At 36.1% G+C, this 17,503-nt stretch overlaps 1 protein-coding gene across 1 annotated transcript in view; it reads left to right on the top strand.

The window, feature by feature from the left end:
* Nucleotides 1–17,503, top strand: part of LOC116847519 — a 35,435-nt gene that overhangs the window by 16,292 nt on the left and 1,640 nt on the right. The gene's annotated exons all lie outside the window — the stretch shown is intronic.

Below are 17,503 nucleotides of genomic sequence, written 5' to 3'. Positions count from 1 at the left end.
TACAAAATCGCTTATTTTGCTCAACTATTCAATAAGTTTTATTTACCAAATATATTCTGGAAGCAAATAAATTTTACTTCTGTCAAATAAATAATTTATTTTACAGAACTAAATTAATTAATAAGTATTGCCATAGCTTTGGCCCGCTATATTTACGTCTACCATTTAGTAATAGTAACCAAATTTTGATAATATTTACTAAATTCTTCTCTCAGTGAGATTATAGTTATTCCAACTATTTTTTTCTCTCAGTGTAGCTTTACGGGTGCCGCAGGAAGAGGAGGGAGGGAAGAGGGGCAACAGGACGAGTGATCGGTAATCTAATTTTGTTGTTTATCGGTATGGGTAATCGTGAGCGGAAAATGTGAAAACGCGCGTGAAAGCAGACACGTCTGCCGACTTTTCATCGCGCACACGCGTCCGCTCGGGGCGCGCGAGATCAAATATCTGGATGATGTGTATCCCGCTCGCGCGATGATGTATATCTCTCGCGAGAGCGAGATTCACGAGCGATAGCAACGCGCGCGCTCTCGCGACCTGTGATCACCGATTTGCGAGTCTCTCCCGGGCGCATATTTGCTTACTCAGAAATCTGAGGCGTTTAAATATCATTTTAATTATGTAAAGTGCAAAATATTGCCAATAACAGCTTCACGTCGATTGCATTATGATACGCAGAATCCGCGTATTCGTGCTCGTGTATGGGTGTGCCCGTTGCGAGAACATTAATATGATAAAGGCTCTGTATTCCAATTTCATTAAAATCAATATCGGAAAGCAATATATAATATTATTTCTCCGATGTCCTGTATGCCGGTCCGAAAATGAAGCTATCTCGTCGAGTGAAATTTGGATGTACGTAAACCGGACGAAAAAAAGAGGTATTTGCACGCCCAATTTTCCCGTAATTACTTGATACGTGGATGCAATTGTAAGCGATATTTGAAAAAATCTTAATTGTGTTCGATGCGCTGGAATGTAGATATCGTTTGGTTATTGTTGTTTGTCGAACGATGAGGAATAAAGGGAATAGTTGGAGTTCTGCTGTAAGAACGTTCGCGCGAGAGAAGATGATTTGAGATAAACGTCAAGGGAAGAATCAGAAAATCAGACGATAAGACGCGAGCGAGGGATGTGTCGAGTGAAGACGCAATTGTTGCGACTTTGTTTTGTGCGAAAACGTGTCAGTGAGCGAATACATGAAGGACGTTTACACTCGTAAGATGAAGATATTTAATATGAATTACTTACAATAATTTTAAACTATTGCTTTTGCCGGAACGGTACACTAAAGGAAAAAATGATTAAGTTCGTTAAAATTACAGTTATATACAGTGCCAATTGTATCTTCTTGTTATTTAAAAAAAATAGTAGTATCAATATGTCCATATGAGGTTATTTGCTGAAAAGAAAAAATCTAAAAATAGATTTTTCACTGAAAAAGAAAATATCTAAAAATAAAAAGAAATAAAAAAAGGAATAAAGACATAAAACATATTTATTCAGTGAGTATTAATAATATATTTATTAATATATACATATTTTTTACACTAAAAGAAAAAATATTTTTTAAATATAATTTAAAAATATATATTTTCTTATAACTTTAGCTTTTCATGAGAGTCATGGTTTATATTCTACTTAAGTAAAATAATTTAGATTTAAGTAAATATGTTATTTATATAAATATGTTATTAGAACCTAACGAATAAATATTTTTCATTTTTTAGATATTTTTCATCTCTGTGCATCAATAGTACAGTAGTATTTATTACAATAACAGTTTTCCTAACTAGAACTGTTTAAATATGCCATAATAAAAAATAAAAAAAATATTTTACTCATTGCAACAACAAACAATAAGCAAAACGTTGAAAAAAAAATTATTAAACAGTAATCGTGAATATTTGGAAATAGATATTATAAATAACAAAAATAGATATTATCTGAAACGTAATATAAACATAACACATATATAGAAAAGTAAACTTATAAAAGTAAACTTGTAAAAGTAAATCTTTCCAAACCCGATCTTCGATCTCTGAGTGTCAATTTAATTTATACCTAGGATATTTTTATTTTTCCACCCTCGTATTTCGCTTCCCTCCCTTACACACGATATACTACTATGAACAGTTTTTCCTTCAGCAGAGCATGCTATAAAAAAAGCAAGAAAAATGATGTATTCCTTTAGAATCCCTAATAATCTACGTAAAGTTCGCCGCTTCCTCTCGCAAAGTTGCGAGAAAAGCAACGGGATCTCCGAGATCATTCTTTCCCCGTCCATCGCGTTCGTATCGCATATATTTGCGCGTCGAGACGTCGAGAAGTCGACGTTACCATGAAAACGCTGATTGGTGAGATCAAATATACCGCCGGTGTAAATTCGAGCTATGCAACAGCATTGTAATTAATACACATTCGTTGGGATTCCATCGTGCGCGCAACGGATATCGCCAATTATGCGCTACGGTCGTCGAGAGATTCTCATCGTTATTTCACGAAAGAAGGAACCGAGGTTTAACCTTACTTTTGACCTGAATTTCTTAACATCTGTATATTCGAAGAATCAATATATGTTTAATACACATGGAAATTGAAATCTTATCTTTAAGTGGCAGAAAACGCACAAAATGTCAGTCGTAACTTCTGAAGAAGAGAGCTTTGTCTCTCGACAAAGCTAATAGGTTATGGAGACTAGAAAGATTTAAATTTTCGAAAAATTAATTTTAATTTTTTTGCACTTTTGAGAATAACATGATTCTTTAGATTATTTTCCAGTCTACTAAATTGAAAAATTCGAAAAATTAAGTTAATGACAGCAGAAAATGTGAACTTATGCGCGGACAATCTGAAAGCCGGTGGTATAGTCGCGCCGCGCCCAATAGAAAATGGAACGAGTGCTAGTTTGCTGGAAGCTAATTATGGTCCATTTGTGGAACGTTTAGGAATTCAAGTAATCAGCTTCCAGTAAACTACGCAACCGCTTCATTTTCGCTGGGTTCCGCTGTGAAAAATAAAATAATTGGTTTGCAAAGATTGCTTCGATGGAGCCAAACCTGTAGTTATTACGTATGTAACTACAGCCTTATCTAATGATAGAAAGACGCAATAATTTAATATAATGAGCCTATCAATAGAAGTTGCACCTTTTGCCATCAAAATATTGAAAGAGAGAGAGAGAGAAATAGAAAGAACAACGAACATAGCCTCAAACACGAATATTGACGCACTTTCCGCAACAAAAGAGATAACGATTGCAAATAAAGGCAATTGCTACTGAAACTGGAAAAAATGTACAATTAGAAACATATTTTATAGTTCAAGTAATTTTAAAATGATGTGTCAGTAAAATATTTCGTTGAAAAATTATATCAAATCCTTTTAAGCGTTTATCTCAAAACTGTATTTTTCAACGATTTTGCAGGCGTAACTAAAAACAAATGGAAATATTAACAAAATATTAAATTGTTCTCTTAATTAAAGAATATTAAATTTTCTACATATCTAACTAAATTCCATACGGAAACTATGATTTATTTAAATATTATTGCAATAAACATCTGTTTCATTTCTTCTATATTATGTATTTTTGCCGCTATATTTTTAATTTTTACTGACAATCCTTTTTTATAATATAAACTTCCGAAATATAATGCTATCTTGATTCGCAATGTCAATTTGATCAATTTCAATCCTTGCAAAATCTCAGTTCTGTGCAACTCACACACCGCAAGATGAATTGGACTACAACATGTTAATATTTCTTATAGATATTTTTTTATTGTTAATGTATGGTATAAATAGCTTAAAAAAGAACTTCATATTAAATTAACCACTGTTTAATTAATACTTGTACTAACGAATCAAATCAAATCTATACTAATGAAATTTTACGAATTTTTCACAAACTCAAAACTTTCTAGTCCTCTTAATCCGAGAGTGATGTAATGAGATATGAAACCACAAGAAGATTTTACATTTTGTTTAATAATACTAGTTGGCAATACTGACATCTCCAAATCCTCAGTAACTTTTAGTTGAGTTCGTCTTGGTTCTCAAGAGGTCGTTACTCTTTTGTACATTGTAGGCTCCCGTAGGTCGTAGGTAAATGATAGTAGCTTCGCTTTGTATGAAGAAGGCGATTGCCACTTGTAGCTGTTAAGAGCGCTAGTGAGTTTTGGGATACGGGTTGCTCATGATGTCTGCGTGCATATGTTTACGAAAGGAGCTGTGTACATAAAGATGAATATTTTGGAATTTTTAACATGCTGAGTATGTGTGTGGCATAGAGAGACAACAATAAGAAAGGGCATCGGTTCCCGAGAGACGAGAAAATAAATAAACGATGGACTACAGCTTTAAAATATAAGTATTTATTAAGATCCACAGTAAATTAAAAACTGTAAATAAATGTCTTGATATCGACATCATCTTTTTGACTTTCATTAAAATCATCATAGCTTGACAAGCGGGATGTTATCCAATATCACTTATCTTTCCATCAGTTCTTTCTTTTCAAAGGCGTTCTTCTCTTTCTCTCTTTCTCTCTCTCTCTCTCAATTCTTCCTTCAATTCAGCAGCTTTAAAGAGGGCGGCCAAATAGATATGAACGCTGTGCCTATATTCCCGGCAGTCCAATATGGGGTCGATATATATACCAAATTAAAGATCTCGATGAGCTGAAGACGACGAACTATGTCTCATTTTGGTAGAGTGCATGAGGCCCGATAAATCGGGCCCGGAAACGAGTTTTTAAAGGTTCTCAATGCGATAAAAATGTGAAAATAGTAAGTTATGATGTGAAATAGTGCTCGTTGAAAAGCTTATGACGTCTACTATCATGTGGAAACATTGTGACATTTTTATGCGCAAAAATAACCGGAAGTCCAGGTGCTCCAATTGGAACTTTGGTACTTCCGGTGGACATTGAGCTCGGAAAATATTTCTATTCGATTCTTCATACTTCAAAACGTAAAATGGAGTAATTAGACACAAAAACAAATCAAAGTTATTTATTTATTGAAGTATCAGATTGAATCAAGTTGTTTGGACAGAAATCAATTTTTGCGGTGATTTCGAGTGATGGAAAAGGAGAAGTTCTCGAGTCCCCATGCATTCTACCAAAATGAGACATAGTTTGTCGTGTTCAGCTCATCGAGATCTTTAATTTGGTATATATATCGACCCCATATTGGACTGCCGGGAATATAGACCTCTTTACTGAAATCTATACTTAATTTTTCTAACAATAATTTCAATAACAGAATCAGGCTATATTCTAAAACTCTCCAAGTTTCCACTCACTAATCGTAAATATAGCGAGATATGTACTTTCGCCTTCGCGCATGCGCACCAATCATGTCCCCAGTGCTGTCTTCTACATTAAGCTTGCTAATCGCTTTCCTCATTGATATATTCGTACTGATACATTGATACTTCAAAACCTTAACATTTATGTAAATTTATCGTAATCATTTAGTGATTATAATTTTGGTGATCACCACTAATCAATTTTTGTTTAGCCAAATATTTACTTTCGCCATTTTTATTTCAAAAGAAGAGAATAACATTCAAAAGATTAAAAATTCAACTTTTTAAGTTTGAGAATTATAATAAAATTATTTCTAATAAATAAAATTGATATTTTGATTAGTTTTAATTATTTAGACCCGGCAAAAATCTAAAATTTAAATATTTTAATGGCAGGAACTGACAAAATTGTTGAGAAAAGTCGTAGAGTACAACTGCTCTCTCCTCCCTCCATTTTATGGTTTATGGTTAACGTTCAATATATCCAGTTTTGTCATTGTCTGGTTGAACAGAATTAAAATAGATTGAACAGAATTAAAATAGGCTTCAGAACATCAAAATAAGCGTTAAATGATATATTTAGACTGAAAGTAGGATCAAAATTTCGTCGTGTTTCGAAAGCCGGTTGTTCCACCGTCATCACCGCCACTCACTGCGAGGGTAATCCGAGAATATTAACCGGGGCCATCGGTAACAATATCCCAGGTCCCGGTAGTGACTAACTGATCAAACATTGCCTCTGGGCTGGAACGACGGGAAGCGGGAGGGTCTTTCCGAGTTTTTCCGTCCCTCGGTAATATCAGCCGCCGCCGCTGCCGCTGCTGCTGATGTATCGCGTGTATGTGCGTGCGTGCAGGCGTATGTGTGTGTGTGTGTGTGTGCGTGCAAAGTCATCTCGGCCCGCCGTACGTGTATATACATGTCCTACTTCATGTAAACGTGCACATACAGGGCGCGCGCGGCGGACGTCTACCTGGTGCACTGCGGCCGTGGGAGGGTCGCCAATATTGAACGAGTTTCGACGCGTTTATTATCGGAAGAACGAAGCGGGCGAAAGTAATTCTTGATTTATTGCTGTGTGCCATCGATATCCGTGCTCGCTCGCGCGCGCGCGCGCGCGGCTGTCGCGCCGCGCTGTTTAATCGCAATTAGTGACCGGGCCCATTGTTTTCTCTCGTAGACCGTTGCGTCATGTGCAAATCCCGGACTCGTCCGTTCCTTGAACACATGGGATTACGTCGTCGCGAAAGAACGCTTATGTGACAATTCTCGTGCCAGGCGCACACGCGCGATCGGTGTAAGTCGGCGAGAGCGCTGGCAATATAGAAGATCCTTTTTAGTTCTGACGAAGACTGATTTTTCCACTTCTCTAAGAATGTTATATTTCAGCTTTGAATTCTTACTATCGCACAGTTATATAAGATAATGACCGATAAGAGACGGGAATAGACTTGAGGTTCCTTCATGAAATGAGTTTCTCTTGAGAATTTAATAAAACTTGTACTGCATATATACAATGAAACATTTAACTTTACTTGTGCAATTAGAAACCGTTTAAGAACTGAGATATATTTGCAATTAAAAGTGACATTTTTTATACGTGTTCCTGGAGACTTTTTTTTATTTCTATCTTTAATATCTTCTAAACATGTGAAATTTTGATAAGACACTACAATGATAAAAATTAATAAGAAATAACCGATAAGAAATAACCGAAATATAGACATTATACAGTGTGTCTTAAAAGTCTTGCAATTCCTAAATATTTTGAAAAATACGCATTTTTGAAAAAAATGCTTAATACAAAAGTTGTACAGTCAAAAGACGTATTTACCGATCTTATCAGTTTTGACCTTTGATGGCACCGCCAAAGTCAGGTCGAGGTCAGCTCTGCTTTTTTAAATAGAAATATGTATTTTTTTATTACGGAATTTTATTCTACGTAAAGAAACAAATAACTTTTGTTTGAAAAACTTTTTTACACGATCTCTATTTTCTAAGACATTTACGGAAATATCTACAAAATTATTGATTTAAATAATTGTTTACTCGGATTCTATCAATTTTACCGAAAAATAACAAAAGATAAAAATTATCTTTAAAATTATATAAAAATTATCTAATAAAAAATTATCTATTTTCTTCTCTGAGAATTTTTTCAGAATTTTCTAATTAATTTTTTAGTACTGCATTTTTTGCATTTTCTTGAAGTACTATTAGTATTTGAAGTTTCTATAACTTTTGTATTAAGCATTTTTTTTGAAAATGCGTATTTTTCAAAATATTTAGGGGTTACAAGACTTTTGGAACACACTGTATATAAGCTTCCGTATCCGTTATCATTCCGTATTTTATTTTCAAAATACAATGGTGGAAAGTTCATAATTTATAATATAATATTCGAAATACGTACATATACACATACACACACGCGCGCGCACGCACATATATATATCTTTTTGCTACTTGTATATTCCTATTAGATAAATTAATGTATAAATAATGTATCTATTAGAATAATAAAAAATAATTTCGTACTTGTAATATTGTGTATATATATTTATTTCAATTTTGTTTCAAATTATGATATTTAGTGAAATAAATGTATAAGCAATATTTATCAAATCGTCATTTTGTTTGATAAATGGTAAATTTATGAGTGACTTCATTGATGTGCCATTGAAAATACGATATTTAGCTGTACCACTTAGCGATATAACTATTTTAATTTTCTCGTACTGAAATAGAACGATGCATTTTAACTATAAAGGATTTGACCACCTCTCTCTCTTTCTCTTTCTCTCTTGTTTATAAACACCACTAATTCTACAACTAATCTTACGTGGCTGCTTTTATAGGGCTGCCTGATGCTTTTTGGTTGCAATGGTTCACATGTTGTTTTCATGCTGCGTGCAGTTGATTGATCAACTGGTTGCAGCACTTTTTCTAGATTAGTTTCGTAACTCATCCCGTATACAATAGGAGAATTTGTCTTTTTATTTATTCTCACAGTAAATGCGTTCCTTGATTAAGAATGTATTGCAAAACATATCAAGGGAAAATGACGCAAACAACCTACTGTATGTCTCTGTCGATATTCGCCTTATCGGCTAGTGACAGAAATGAATCTAACTTAATAATTGGAATCACACAATTGTAGTATTGGTTCTCCACTTTTTCGCCACATGAGACTGAGGTCAGCATGTTACCAATCACTGATAATTCCGACTTTTATACACACAGAAATGTTTTATCACTTTTTGTCACTTTTCATTGTCTAAAAGTGTACGGTTTATTTTCTCTTTAAAAACTGCGTTTGTCCCATTGATGAGAATTCATACTTTATACGAAATATTCGTGTATAAAGTTTTTATTAAAGGAATTCCTTGATGATATATTTCCTATTGAATAAGCGACTCCATTTAACTATTGGCTGTTATATAGGCCCTACGTCTATCATTAATTAAATCTACCTTGTAAATTTACGGGACATATAAAATTCCTCGTCTCGGGCTCGTATCCGCGACTCATTAAGATCCCGAGATTCCGAGGTCCGTTGCAAACGTTTTGTAGGTTTTCTCTTTGTGAGGTTTTCCTTGTACCGCGGTTCGTCCTCTTAAAACAGCTAAAGTTTTTAACGCCCTGACGGTGGATTTGCCGCGATTATCCCCCCTCTTACGGCCGCTTCCAACGGGAGACTGCGTTCTCGAGCGGGATTTCCTTAAAGGAGCGAATGAGCGGCAATAAGGTTTTCGTTAGAGACCCGCTAAAAGCCAAGGAACTATATAGATATATAAATAGGACTCTGGTGCGTACAGCCTAGGACAAGTTTTCTTAGATAGCCGAGTAGAATATTTTCTCCATTAAAGCGCGGCAATTAGCGTCGTCAAGCAGTTAATTGCGAATATGTCAAAAACACAATTATACAAGGAAACATAAAAAAAAAGGAGTTGACATACCTGTTTGATAAAAATTAGAAGATAAAAACACCCAAGTATATATAGTTAAAGCAATCACAAATATCAAATAATTAGGACAGGCTGTAAGACTAATCTCATTGCGGAATTATAATTCCTTTAAAAACTCATCCACTTATTTTTCGCGATACAGAGAGAAAGAGAGAAAGAGAGAGAGAGAGAGAGAGAGAGAGAGAGGGAGAGAGAGGGAGAGAGAGGAACAGAGAGCGAAAGGAGGGAGAGAAGGAGAGAGAAAACTTGCGAAACTTGTGAAATGCGTTGCAATTAAAGAATTCGGCGTGTCCTCGTTTCGGCATTACGATTACAAACGAACGTCCGCGACAATCGACTGATGCTCCGCGCTACAACTTATCAATAAGAAATTGTTGTCGTTACGAATTGTAGCCGGCCGCGCGAGTCCGAGAGTATCGTCGACGCCGGAAGGAACGGAAGGAACGAAAGGAACTACGGTTTTACAGCGTCGTTGATATTTCACTTCGGCGAACGTTTTACTGCCTTCGGGATCGAGCGGAAGGGCAGGAGAGCGAAAGGGAGAGAGATCGGGAGCGGGAGAGAAAGAGAGAAAGAGACTTTCTGACCCGCGCTATCCTTTTTATAGTTGTTGCAAGGTTCTTGCAAAAAAATCGCATTCTGGGATACCACCGTTGCCGCCGCCACCGCCACCGTCGTCGTTGTCGGAATCTGGATTATAGGTTCGTATCTTCGTTGCTGCAGCAAACGCGAGCGATCAAAAAAAAGAAAGGAATGGCTGCGCAATAAAGGCTACGCGGTAAAAACGTGCGAACGAGTCGGCGCGGCGACGTCGCGTGTATCTGTCGTGCCGCACGGAAATTTTCGTGTGTTATCGAGAATCGATGGGTTTAATAACAGTTTATCACGGCGTCTCTCTCCCTCGATATGCGAAGACGCCGAAATCGTCTCCGGCAGCGCTCCCTCGGATTTCGACGACAGTGGTGCATTAACACAACATATACGTAGTCAATAATTTTCTCCAATTTTAGACGTTGCATTTTTTTCGTTCACACGACGACGCTTATTATTTCTGTAGACTGCGCCACGTATGGGAGAGAGAAAGAGAGAGAGAGAATTCGACGCGTTTTTCGCTCGTATCGCAATGCAAATTTTCACGAAGTATTATTTAGATCTTTACATCTCGACCGCGACAGATGAAAAAACACGGAAAATCTTGTATGAAGTTAAAAAAGTTGTCAACATTTTCTAACACGCTAACACCGGCTAAAATCTCTTGCGACTGCGCTACAAAAATGTATTTTATTCTCTCTTTTCATTTTCCATGTTTTTTTTTTTTTTGTACCGTGCTTTGCTCTTCTAGCTGTGTTTTTATTATGTATATAAATAACTAAACGTTGCGAGCGTTTACACCAGTAATGCCGGGCGACAAATGTGGTTACCAGACGGGTCGCGCGGGAACGTACCAGACGCATAAGTTCTCTCATTATCTCCTATTTTGAATAAGTCAAGACTACAGGACAATTTTTTTAATCGAAGTCCGCGCATACGTAGAGAGCGAGGATTAACGCAACTGTCGGCAAAGTGTGGACGGCAATGAATCAAAACGGAGGTGTATTCGCGTAATTTGAATAATAAATAAATAAGTAAAAACCGGCCCTGAGAATACGCCGTGTCCGTTGCTCGGAAATATGGATGGCGCAATAATGGCGCGACGACATCTCCAGCGGGGAGTCTCTTTCGGTGTGTTATATCTCTAAAAAATGGCAAACTCGGCGCTTTTCGCGGCAGGGAGACAGAAAGAGAGAGAGAAAGAGAGATCCCCTTAATATGACAATCGTTCTCGAGGCCAGCTGACGCGCGACAAATTCTCGGGAAAGAAGAACGAGAAAAAAGAACGGATTAAACGGGGTCGGGAGCATTTCTCTCTCTCTCTCTCTCTCTCTCTCTCTTTCTCTCTTTTTCCCACTAGCTCTCAGCCACAAATCCCTCCCGGCGACGCTAAACATTATTTCAAACGGCAGCATCCTACTCTTCCTGCGCGTCGGCGACGCGCGCTACGGCACATCTTGGCGGTTTGGCCGAGAGAGCGGGGGTGGTGAGTCGTCGACGCCGCCGCGCTTCGTCGCGTTTCGCTGCTCCTCTAAATTCATGGAGGACAAGAGCGGGAGCTTTTCGCCGGCACTCGTTTACGTCGCTAAAAGCAGAACTGATTCCGCAACCGCCACGCGCGTGGTAAGTTGGTCCGTGTGACGCTCCCCTTCTCCTCCCTCTTCCTCCCACCTCCCCCTCCCCCTTCGCCCACACGCCGAACCGTCGACACGGTGAATTAGTCCTGACCGTACTCTCTCTCTCTCTCTCTCTCTCTCTTGAGCCGCTGAGAGGGAGAGAGGCCAACAAGTGGTTGCGTCTAGTTAACTCGCGGAGTCGTTGTCGGAGACAGTTTCGAAAGACACGCGCTGTCAATGGAACAACACGAACGGCGGTGCGTCGACGAGCAACAATGTCCGGCGCAAACAGTCCAGGGGATTCGAAGGGTATCGACTTGGTTTGTGTCTTGAATCCGCTGCTGCCGTTGCCGCCGCCGACGACAGAGTAGTTCAGCGACGAGTAGTTGTGCGCGACCACCCACATCGCTCTCTCTCTCTCTCTCTCTCTCTCTACACACACACACACACACACACACACTCGGGCGCGCGCTCGAGATGGAACGTGCGCGGCAGCATAAATCTCTCTCTCCGACTGCGGAGTTTACGAATTGTAATATCAATATCTGTTCACCTGTTGCCGTGCTCTCGCGCGCGACCCAATTGCCGGCGTGCGTTCGCCCGGCGCATTTATTTTGACTTAATGGAGCGAACGCTCGTGCACTCTGCTTCGAGCGAGCGTGACGATACACCGGGGAGTAAGAAAGCCGTCGGGCCGCTTAGCGGTTACGAAAACCCTTTGGCGGTATTAATGCATAATTGAATTTATCGATCGACACGTATTACGCGTCTGCCCCGCCGAGTCACGGGTATGGAGTCGTATTCAGTTGTGATTGAAGGATTTCGGATGAACTTCCGTCGAAATACTCGGGATACTTCGTGCGGACGCGTTTCGGATAGGAGTTTCATCGATATGAACCGCAGGATCGATTAGGCGAACGATATTGCTGTAATCTGACCGAATTGTTCGATAGTTTATGGTTTTGTTATTTATGAGCAGATGATTGACATTCTTGAAATCGCCATTGGAAGATACGAGTTCTTTATTTGGAGCAGAGAAGATGGACTGAAAAGAAGTTGGACTCAGAGTAGATCGGCTTAAGAGTGAAAAGCCAACAAAGAAAGAAGGATATTTTTATGAATTCTTTTGAAGGAATTATAAGTTTCAACGGTAGTTTTATATGTATTTTGGATATGTCTTAAAAAAAGAATTTTATATTTTTTTATTAAAAATATGTTTTTATTAAAAATATATTTTTTATAACGAATTAGATTGAAACGAGACTCTCTTGTAAGCACTGCCCAAGTGATTACTGCTGAATGATTAATTTGAAGTTAATGATGTAAAAATTTGTATAAAATACCTATGTATGAAAATAACTTTTGATTGCACGTAGGAATTTTAGGAAAAATATTGTTTACGCAAAATATCAGATTTTTAAAGAGAAGATTATGAATTTTTGATAAAAATTTCTTAGTTTTTGGATGTTTCTCAACAAATTTTTGATAAAAAGAAAAATCAGTACTCACAAACAAAGATGTTTTATATGTATAGTCTTCTTACCCTGATTTGCTAGCCAACTTGGCCCGGTACCAGGGCAAGATAAGCACGTTGCAGCATATTCGTATTTCGGTTATTACAGCACAAGATATACGGTTTACAGAATCGTTGCGAGCATAAAAATATAGAGGAAGGATGTCTCTCTCATGTTTACACAATCAATCATAACGAATAGCCTCAAAAGTTATAACTTTGAAATTGTGAAAGATGTGCCATCCAGCCTCGGTCTCTTTTACTTTGGATATTTTCTAAACTAACTTAAAAAAGAAAACAGTTGAGAAACAGGAGAGAAACGCGCTTAAAGTTCCAGTGCTAATTATAATGAAGAGACCAACATAATTCAATATGTGCGTTCACCAAATTCAACCACATCGGAGTCAATATAGTAGACTCTTCTGATCAACAAATGCTTCTTCAGCAACCATTTTGAGCTACTTAGGAGCCAATCTTACTTCATGCATCATCTGTTAGAACCTCATTTGTGCTGAATCAACGCTTGTGCTTCTTATATTGATAATCAACATAATTGGATCCAATTTTTTTATGTCTGTCATTTCATTATTTTAAGAAGACTATTTTTCCCCTTATTGAATATGATGGCCAAATAACTTGCAATTTGTAGAACTATATCTCCACTTGAGGAGATTTTTTATGCTAAATGAAAGAGTTAAAACTTACATATTAATGTTTAAAACATGTAAATAATTATAATATATCTTTTAGTCTATTATATATGTGTATGTGTGTGTGTGTGTATAAATTTTTAGTTATAATATATTATAGTCAGTGTTTAACTGGCTGAACATAGTATCATTCCAATAGCTCTATGCTCTCTAACAACATTTCATAAACTTTTTCCCTATTTCGCCAATTTAGACCAATTTTCAAAGAATTTTACACAATATTTCTTAAATTATAATCTTTCAGAAAATATAATGAAAAGAAAGTAATTTTTTTCGAAACTTTTAAGCTTAATCTACAACGTGTTCTTTGTTTCCTATTTTTTATTCTCTGTCCTTTTTTAGTTTTGAGTCAGAAAGAGATAAAGAGAAAGAAGCAGGAAACAAAGAACACATAGATTAGACTTTACAGTGGTGTTCTCCTCTTTAAATCATTTTCAACGGAAATTATAATTATATGCTGCTCTGTATTATTTGTTATTACGATTGCAAGAGGAAAAATAGCTTGTTATTACGTTAAATAATGTTTATAAAATACCTTCGTTTTGCGAGAGTTATCTCTGAGTTAAATTTATTTTCACGAAATTATACGTTATAATAATCGCCTAAAGCAAATTTGACAATTTGGCATGTTAAGAAAATCCCAGAATAAATAGAAAGATTTGTTTATTTATTCATTTATAATAGAATAAATTAGAAAAACGTAGCGGTTGAGACTCGTATATAAAGTTAGTCGCTTGTGCCGAACATAGCTTATATCGCAGCAAAGTATCAATTGACTTAACAGATTCGATGGATGAGTCATGAGAAAAGTTCACAGAGTGACTATACAAATTCATCCCAATAGAAATACGATTAAATCATCGGTGAACGACGCACTCCGTAGTTATTGTTGGACTTGGGTCTGAACCTGAACGCACCTCGTTATGGGAGACCGCACATGCATCGTCATTTTTATAATTGCGACGTTATGTTAAGTGTTCAAGTGACATGCATGTGTCATCCTTGTTTTCAAACAGTCTTTCATTTTAATTTTTGCGGTTTTTACAATATAGTATAGTACAGTACAATACAGTGCAGTTTTAAGGTACAGTTACATCTTCGAAAATACTTTAAACGCATCTGCGCATCTGCGAAACGCTTTAAAAAGAATTATAATTATGACTGAAATATTTGACGTTAAATATATGCAATTGATTTAAGGGGATGCTGAAGCTGAAAACTTTACCGACAGAACACTGACATTTTTCTGCAAAGTTTACGTCGTATTGGTTACACAGAATTACAAATGCTTTTACGTTATGAAAGTACGTGCAAAATAAATAGGAGCTTTGCTCGATATGTGACAAAAACAAACAAACAATTTTTAATGTAAAATCTCAAGCGTAATATTTGCCAAAAGTTCCGCATCTTGTAAAATCCCTGAAAGTAATATGGTCAGGTTTTTAATATGGCCAATCAGCCGTAAAAGAGATCATTTGGACGGAAAAATTCAAATAAGACTAGTATGTTCTTCTTTACATGTTATTAGAACACCTGACACAATTGCCGTTCTGAAATATCGCGTATTCTCTCTCATGGAGTTTATGTGTTTGACGACAGAGACGTTTCGTACTGCGCTCTGGTCAGATTGTTATTGTTCTCATGTTTATTAATTTATAATATTAGTTGAATAATTGCTTAATATGCAGTTTCCTATGCTGATTTTAATAACGATATCGAAATTTAGTTTACTTTAACAAGTAATTAATTAAAAAATATTTTAATGTAATATTAGGAACATTTTTATGAAATGACACGCGTTGCTAATATGGCCATATTACTAACTTATAGTGCCATAACCTGTAATGCTATATATGATTGAGTATTATAAAAATATTTTTACTTTTCTACTTTTAGATATGAATCTTGATCCTCCAAAAAAGAGGCACGGTAAATGGACACAAGAAATCTGTCCAAGGAAAATCTATCTTACATGGTATTTTTTTATAACGTGTTTTTTTAAATAAATATTACTTCTTTTATTATAAACTTTTATTATTTCCATTATAAATTGCATTAATTATAATTAATAGTTAAAAAATTGATTGATTAATAGTTAAAAGATTGATTAATAATTAAAAATTTAATTTTAAAGAGATAAGAAAAAGTGGCCATATTACCTTCATATTTAATATGACTTTTAATGTGGCCAAAATGGCTGCTTTTTGAAAATGAATTATTTTCTTATGGTTTGAATTGAATATCTTCTCTCATGACTTTTTTCCTAATTGCCAAAGATCCATAGTAAATTGTAATAGCGCAAGCAGATTTTGAAAATTCTATAAAATAACAGTTGGAAAATTTTTCGAATCTTAGCATGGTCATATCACCTTTAGGGACCATACGAAAGTGTGGATGCTCCAAACAGAAAAATTTTGAAGAACATTGCTCTACCTTCGCATTCGCATTTGCATTTAAAAACTTAAGAATATCGAAAAAGTTTGCAAAAAGATTTCTACACATATATGGTTAGATTTTCTATTGAGTATGATAAAACAAAACAACACACTTTCATGTAAGTTCTGTATATACAAGAAATACGAAAAAAATAGCGTGATTATGTTAGTAACGATTGTCTCTGTATTGTCGATATTGTTCGAGTTCGTCATTGACTCCAGCATTCCTTTAATACGACAAAATTCGCATACTAGTAACAGTGATAAGGCTGCTATTAGTCAATTCTCCATTCCTAATAATCAATTGTTTACTGTCACTGTTATCAATGTTATACACAGTGTAAAATAAATTAGCTTTCCATAAAAACGTTTTGCTAGTTCACCTAGTCCCACATTTTCTAATAAATAAAGACGGTTTGTATGTCCATTGAATGATTTTGAACAAAGAATATTGTTTTTATTTATTATTCAAACTCCCTTTCATTTTTATTTACTATTCAAACGCCCTTAAAAACCAATCTTACTTCACGCATCGTTTGCTGCAACTCATTTGCTTGAACCTCATTTGTGCTGAATCAATGCTTATCCTTTCTATTTTGGTAATCAACCCAATTGGATCCAATTTTTTTTATGTCTAATGTCATCTCATTATTTTAAGAAAACTATTTTTCCCCTTACTGAATATGCAGACGGGCAAATTTATTCAAACTATTGCAAGTGGCTGATATAAAAATGCAAATAAAAAATAAACTCATTGTTATTTGAGGTGAACTACCTATATTAAGTAAACTTGATTTTCCTTTTAACAAGTTCTTGATAATTTCTTAATAGCATTATGTTATTACTTAATAGCATTGTATATTACAAAATATTTGAATTGAGCTTGTGTAAATAACAATACAAACCAGAAATCCTCCATTAGTATCCCTTTGTGCAACTGAAAAAAAATATTTTTCACGGTTACACTTTTTTCTTAAATGAAGCGGATAAATGTACGTTAATCTTAAAAATGAATTGTATTAAAAAAAAAAGATTCAAGCGCGACGGGCGGAGAGAATTTAACTGGGGAGGGCGGAACTTCAATTATTAAACACTATAATTTCCCGTTGGAAGTGGCGGAGCGAAAAATACGCTCCATATTTCGCTTTACCGCCTCGGCGCATATTCCGCATTAACTCGCGGACATGAACACGCATAATTCTCGCAAAATGCGGCGCGTACAAGTTGTCCTCGCTCGGTAGAGAAACGGTAGAGAAAGGGTCAGGAAGGAAGTTGATAATTTCGCGCAAATGAAAAGCTGTGAGGCAGCCGCTCTCTCTCTCTCTCTCTCTCTCTCTCTCTCTCTCTCTCTCTCTCT

The sequence above is a fragment of the Odontomachus brunneus genome, unplaced genomic scaffold, assembly GCF_010583005.1.
Source record: "Odontomachus brunneus isolate Ranch 3 - 2012 unplaced genomic scaffold, Obru_v1 Obru_scaffold_079, whole genome shotgun sequence".
NCBI lineage: Eukaryota > Metazoa > Arthropoda > Insecta > Hymenoptera > Formicidae > Odontomachus > Odontomachus brunneus.
Note: the sequence above shows the minus strand (reverse complement) of the source record. Positions and strands in the feature narration are given on the sequence as shown.